Here is a 7212-nt window from a genome sequence, read left to right as displayed (position 1 = left end):
TTTGATTTGAATATGTATTATTAAGACAGTGGCCTATAAAAATTCGATGAAATAAAATTTTTATGTTTCCTATTTTTATGTCTGCCAATTATAAACAATCATTGTCTACTCATCACAGTCATTAGAGATTTCCACAATCTAAATACAAGCAAATTTTTTATGTGGCTTGATTTTGATTCAAAACAATGATGCTTTTTTCCCATGTTCATTTTATGACAATTACAATTTTTATGGCAATTTGATTTATTACTAAATATTCCTGATACTACTTACACGACAATATTTCTACTATTTTATACCCAAAAAGACCCACAAAATACTCTGTGTGTTTAAGCTGGACGAGTGAGAGATTTACTGAGACAAGAAGTACTTAAAAAATAAATGAACAAAATACCCAAGATTTGAAGACAATAAATAAATGTACATAAACAAAATCTGTATAAATTTTTATAGAAAATTCAGCAAGAAATCAATAAAATGTTAACAAAATTGTAAAATTATGTTGATGATTATTACAAGTCTTATTGTTATTATTGTAGTCTTCATAAATAGAAACAAATAAGACTATAAAAAACCAAGATATTCTTTTCTTAGGTTTTGGGGAAAGAAAAAAACAAAGAAAAGTAATAAAATTTTAACTGAAAATGTTTAAAAATTGTAGCCAAAATAAAATGCTCATTATAATTTTATGGCAAAAAATTTTGATATAAATCAGATTTTTATTATGGCTATTTATTTAAAGTTAGGAAATTATTTAAAAAGTTTAAACATCGATACTACTTTTTTTAAAAGGTACTTTTTAAGCTTTATTTCTATAAGAATTGATAAATATTATAAGATTTTTCATTTCAAGAAAAATTTTTTTTTAAAATTTCAAAAGGTACTTTTTCTACTACTTTTTTTTAAATACCTTTAAGCTTTATTTCTATAAGCATTGATAAATATTATAAGATTTTTCATTTCAAGAATTTTTTTTTTTAAATTTCAAAAGGTATTTTTTCTACTACTTTTTTTTAAATACCTGTTTTCCATATATTTTCTTTCAAAAGGTTTATAATTTGTGCTAAATATTCGGATTTTAATTATTTTCTTTGGAATTTTGCTTAAAAACGAACTTTAGAAAAAGTAGTATTTTTACTACCTTTTTAAAATAGCTGTTCTTTATACATTTTCTGCAGAAATGTTTATAATTTGTGCTAAATATTTTGTTTTAACTATTTTCTTTAAAATTTAGCTTAAAAATTAACTTTAAAAAAAGTAGTATTTTTACTACTATTTTAAAAAATCATTTTTTTACAAAATTTTTTCGTTTTTATAAATAACTAATGATATTTTATGAAATCTGACTAATAAAAACATTTCTACTACTTTTTTTTAAAATACTCCTTTTTTTAATTTCTTAAAATTTCTACTTCTTTTAATAATTTCGATGAAATTAATACGTTTCTATTTGATTTGAATATGTATTATTAAGACAGTGAGTGGCATATAAAAATTCGTTGAAATAAAATTTTTATGTTTCCTATTTTTATGTTTGCCAATTAAATGTATACTACTTTTTTAAGAGGTACTTTTTAAGCCTTATTTCTATAAGAATTGAAAAATATAATAAAGTTATTTGAATTTAAGAACATTTTTAAAAAAAGTAGTTAAAAAAGTACTTTTTAAATATTTTTTAAATGAAAAAATGTTTATAATTTGTGTTAAATATTCGTTTTTAAATTATTTCCTTTAAAATTCTGCTTAAACACGAACTTTAAAAGAAGTAGTATTTTTACTACTTTTTTTAAAAATTATTTTTTTTTTATTTTGCAAAATGTTTTCGTTTTTTTAAGAAATTATTTAAATATTTTAAGAGATATGGCTAATAAAAACATTTCTACTACTTTTTTTTTTAAATCGTAGTTTCTTGAAATTTCTACTACTTTTTTAAAAGGTACATTTAATGTTTTATTTCTATAAGAATTGATAAATATTAAGTTACATATTTGAATTTAAGAACATTTTTAAACAATTTTCAAAAAGTACTTTTTTAACTACTTTTTTTTCAAATACATGTTATCCTTATATTTTCTTCAAAAATGTTCATAATTTGTGTTAAATATTCGGCTTTTAATAATTTTCTTAAAAATTGTGTCTAAAAACGAACTTTAGAAAAAGTAGTATTTTTACTACTATTTTTAAAAATCAATTTTTTCCAAAATTTTATATGAAACGCCTTTGAACTTGTCTGAATAATGTTAATTCATTTAGTTGTGCTTAAAAACGAACTTTAGAAAAAGTAGTATTTTTTACTACTATTTTTTAAAATCAGTTTTTTCCCAAAATTGTATATAAAACGTCTTTGAACTTGTCTGAATAATGTTAATTCATTTAGTTGTGTTAAAAAACGAACTTTAGAAAAAGTAGTATTTTTACTACTATTTTTAAAAATCTGTTTTTTTACAAAATTTTATATGAAACATCTTTGAACATGTCTGAATAATGTTAATTCATTTAGTTGTGCTTAAAAACGAACTTTAGAAAAAGTAGTATTTTTACTACTATTTTTAAAAATCAATTTTTTCCAAAATTTTATATGAAACGTTTTTGAACTTGTCTGAATAATGTTAATTCATTTAGTTGTGCTTAAAAACAAACTTTAGAAAAAGTAGTATTTTTACTACTATTTTTAAAAATCAATTTTTTCCAAAATTTTATATGAAACGTTTTTGAACTTGTCTGAATAATGTTAATTCATTTAGTTGTGCTTAAAAACAAACTTTAGAAAAAGTAGTATTTTTACTACTATTTTTAAAAATCAATTTTTTCCAAAATTTTATATGAACTTGTCTGAATAATGTTATTTCATTTAGTTGTGCTTAAAAACGAACTTTAGAAAAAGTAGTATTTTTACTACTATTTTTAAAAATCAGTTTATTCCAAAATTTTAAATGAAATGTTTTTGAACTTGTCTGAATAATGTTAATTCATTAAGATATAATTAAATATCATAGAATTATTTAAATTCCAAACATCAACTTTTAAGCAAAACAATTTAGTTTTTCTAATTTTTATATTTTTCCCGTTTTTTCTCTTCATTTAATTAGCTAATTTTGTTGTATTTAGCATTGAATACTATTCATACTCATGCTTAAACATGCATTTAAGGATTAAAAGCTAAAAAATTTATATTTCTCTTTGAAATTCCTGCTCATCTTAATTCTCACAATTTTATGCATCATTAAATTGTTGCTATTGTTGTGTTGTTGTTTCTAAAACAACAACTAAATACACTAAATACGCATTAATAGAAAACAGGGTTGGAAAAATCTGTACATTATTTTTGGGTTTATTGTTGCAATTTGATAAATTATCTCATGCTTTTTTTTGATATTCTCCTTATAGTTAAATATTTTGTGAAGTCTTTAGCATTTTTTTATTGGTTATTGAAAATAAAATCTTCAAAAATTTGCTTAGTTTCCAAGTTATTTAAAAAATTCTAAAATTTGTGCTACTTAACGTATGATTAATATTAATTCAAGAGTAATTAACTTTAAAATGAAATATCTGCTAGATTTATTAACATTTTGAACTGAAATTGAAGTCAAACAACCAATAAAGATTAATAAATGCTTTAACTTTATTTTTAAAGAAAAGTTTAAGACATTTATTGAAAAAATTAGGAGAACTTAAACAAACAAATTATTGAAATAATTTTAAGTTATTTAACCATAATGATGTCTATGCTAAAAGAAAATCGCACAAAATTAGTTCGATTTAAAAAAAATAAAGTTTCGTTAAGTTTTTTAAATGATCACAAATATAAAATGTCTATTAATTCAATTTGGATTTGTCTAACATAAATAAAAATACAAATATTTATATAAAAAAGTGACCTCAAGCTCAACTAACTAAATAAAATTAATGAAAAAATATTTTTTTTTATATGCTAAAAAAGTAAAGTTTCGTTAAGTTTCAAAAATTATCAAAATTAAGCAATCTTTTGTATTTACGTCACATTTTAACTAATTAAACGAATGTAGTAAACAAAATTTTCAAAATATTTTTAGTTTCTGAAATAAAGTTTCGTTAAGTTTGTAAAAATTTCGTTAAGTTTAAAATTGTTCCAAGATTAAGTAATCCATCATCTAAACTCCTGAAATTGATAAAAAAAATTTGTCAAATTTCAGTTCAATGAAAAAATAAAGTTTCGTTAAGTTTTTTAAATTACCGAAAAAATAAAACTTTTATTTAAATCAATTTAATATTGTCTAGGCTAAATAATTATAATAAAAAAATAACTTTTTTTTAATTTGTTAAAAAAAATTAGTTTCGTTAAGTTTTAAAATTTACCAAAATTAAGCATTTTTTTGGATTTGTAATACATTTTAAATAATTAAACGAATGTAGTAAACAAAATTTTCAAAATATTTTTAGTTTCTAAAATAAAGTTTCGTTAAGTTTTTAAAAATTTCGTTAAGTTTAAAATTGTTTCAAAAACAAGTAACTAATCGATTGAGCTCTTAAAATTAACTTAAAAACCTTAAAATTTTGGTTCGATTAAAGAAATAAAGTTTCGTTAAGTTTTTTAAATTACCGAAAAACTAAAATTTGTATATAATTAAATTTAGTATTAACTAAATTAAATAAATATAATAAAAAACAACTTTTATTTATTTAATTAAAAAAAATAAAGTTTCGTTAAGTTGCAAAAATTATCAAAATTAAGTAATTTTTTGTATTTACATCACATTTTAACTAATTAAACGAATATAGTAAAAAAAATGTTTTAAATAATTTTAGTTTCTAAAATAAAGTTTCGTTAGGTTTTTAAAAATTTCCTTAGGTTTAAAATTGTTCCAAAAACAAGTAATTAATCGATTGAGCTCTTAAAATTAACTTAAAAAAACCATAAAATTTTGGTTCGATTAAAGAAATAAAGTTTCGTTAAGTTTTTTAAATTACCGAAAAACTAAAATTTGTATATAATTAAATTTTTTAAGTTAATAAATATAATAAAAATAAACTTTTATTTATTTTATTAAAAAAAATAACATTTCGTTAAGTTCTTTAAATCTTAAAGTAAGTAAGAAAATCTTTTAAAATCAAAATAAAGTTTATCTTATACTTAAAGAAAATAAACAATTCAAGTATGTAATTTTCATTTAATAAATTAATTTTATTTGCCATTTTCCATCCCTGCTATTTAGAGAATTGAAAAAATATAAGTCTTGCTTTTAATACTCTTTTCTTTAACAGTTATTTTTATACATACAGGCATTTGTTGTTGTTTTATTTTCAATTTAAAGTTTTCTAATCATTTTGTTTTGGCTACATACAATGTGCGTGTGTATGAGTTCAAGTTTGTTTACATTTTTTAAGTCAAGCACACGCACTACTATTTAATACGAAAATAAACATAGAGAAAAAACAACAACAAACAATGAGTAACGAGTAAGAAGAAGCAACAGAGATTTTACTGTTATTTACTAGTTAATGGCAGGAGTACCTAAAGAGGAGAGTGGGAGGTTGTTTGTGTGAGTGCAAGTGTTCTTTTTTTTACAGTTACTTTGCTGGAAAATAAACAAAACCAATGCAGCTGCCATTTTATGATGGTTTTTTTATTTCCTTTTTTTGTTTACATTTTACTCATTGCAACTTCATTTTGCCTTGAAATTGTTTTGTTTTCATATTTTTTTTCTCATTAATTTTGTATTGTTTTTTAGAATAGTTTTTGCAAGAAAATCAGAAAAAGAATTTCTATGTAATTGTTTATATTAATTTTTATGTGGTATTTTATTTAGTTTTTATTAAGAAGAAAGTTTAATTTTAGTTTCTTAATTGCTAAAAAGGTGAAAATTTTAAGTTTTTCATAAGAGAATGTAGCATCAATGTGGATAAATATTGAAAGAAATTGGAAGTATTAAATAAAAGATAAGAATAAAAACAATATAGATTTTTAAAATAAAAGGGAAAAATTTATAAAAATATAAAATTTATTTCCTCAATACAAAAACAGAAAAATATTCTTTACTGAATGATTCATATATTTTCTGCAAAAAATTATTATTTCTGCCACAAAATTTTTTTTTATTATTCAAAATTACAAAAAATATTAATTAAATTTTTAAATAATAAATAAACAAAACAAATGTCAAATTATTATTATTACTGGTTTTATAAAAATTATATTAATTAAGAAACCAATAATTAATCATCGTTTTTCATATCTATTTGGGAACCCTTTAATCAATTTTCTAGCATTGATTTTATCTTAAATTTTACAACTCTTTAAAACATGTTATAAAGAAGGATCATCTCCTGCTCTCTTTTTATTCAAAGTTTTGAACTGATCTTGCCTTAGCTTGAAACTGCTATAAAAATACAAAACTATTTCAAAATTTATTTTCCAAAACCCCTTATTTTTCAAACCAAATTCCCCTGTATTCCTTTTTTTATTTCCTTAACATTTATTATTATTTTTATTTGCACTCTCTCTCTCTGTTTTTTTCTCTTTCTCTTTTATGGCTTTCAACGGTAAAACGTGCATTTTGTAACTGAAATGGCTCGTAAAAAGGCAAAAAGTTTCTTTTTAAGTTTGTATTTTAATGTTTTGCTAAAAAGAACAAGAAAATTTAAAAAAAACAATAATAAAAGAAAACAGTCATAAAAATAAAGGTGTGTTTTTGTTGTCTCTCACGCGGAAAAAATATATATAAAAAATAATCCAAATGTTTGTAAAATTGTTAAAAAAAAAGATATGCTTCTTAAAAAATCAAATTCAAAATGATTAACTTTGACCGAATAAAAATAGAAAGCCAATTATTTCAGCAATTTTATGTTATTGGTTTGTTAGCGAAAAAATAAAAAGGAAAATAAATTTGCAATTTGTAGTAATAAAATTAAAATAAATGAAAATAATGATATTTTTTTCAGTTGAGAGTTATTTGTAATTAAAATTAGAGCCTTTGCAGTTTGAACAAAGAAAGTTAGTTAAAAGGATTTTGTTAAAAAAATAAATTTATAAAACATTACTGATTACCAGGGAAACCGGAAATATGCTCTAAAAAAATCGTTTTAAGCGCTTTAAAAAATATGCAGTAAAAACTTTAAAATATATTATATGCCCTTAAAATTTAAAAAATATGCTCTTAAAAAAACAAACTTTTTTTTACATAATTTTTAACCAAAAAATAACTTTTTTATTTAAAAAAATCAATAAATAAATAC

Source organism: Calliphora vicina, chromosome 2 (genome assembly GCF_958450345.1).
Source record: "Calliphora vicina chromosome 2, idCalVici1.1, whole genome shotgun sequence".
NCBI lineage: Eukaryota > Metazoa > Arthropoda > Insecta > Diptera > Calliphoridae > Calliphora > Calliphora vicina.
Note: the sequence above shows the minus strand (reverse complement) of the source record.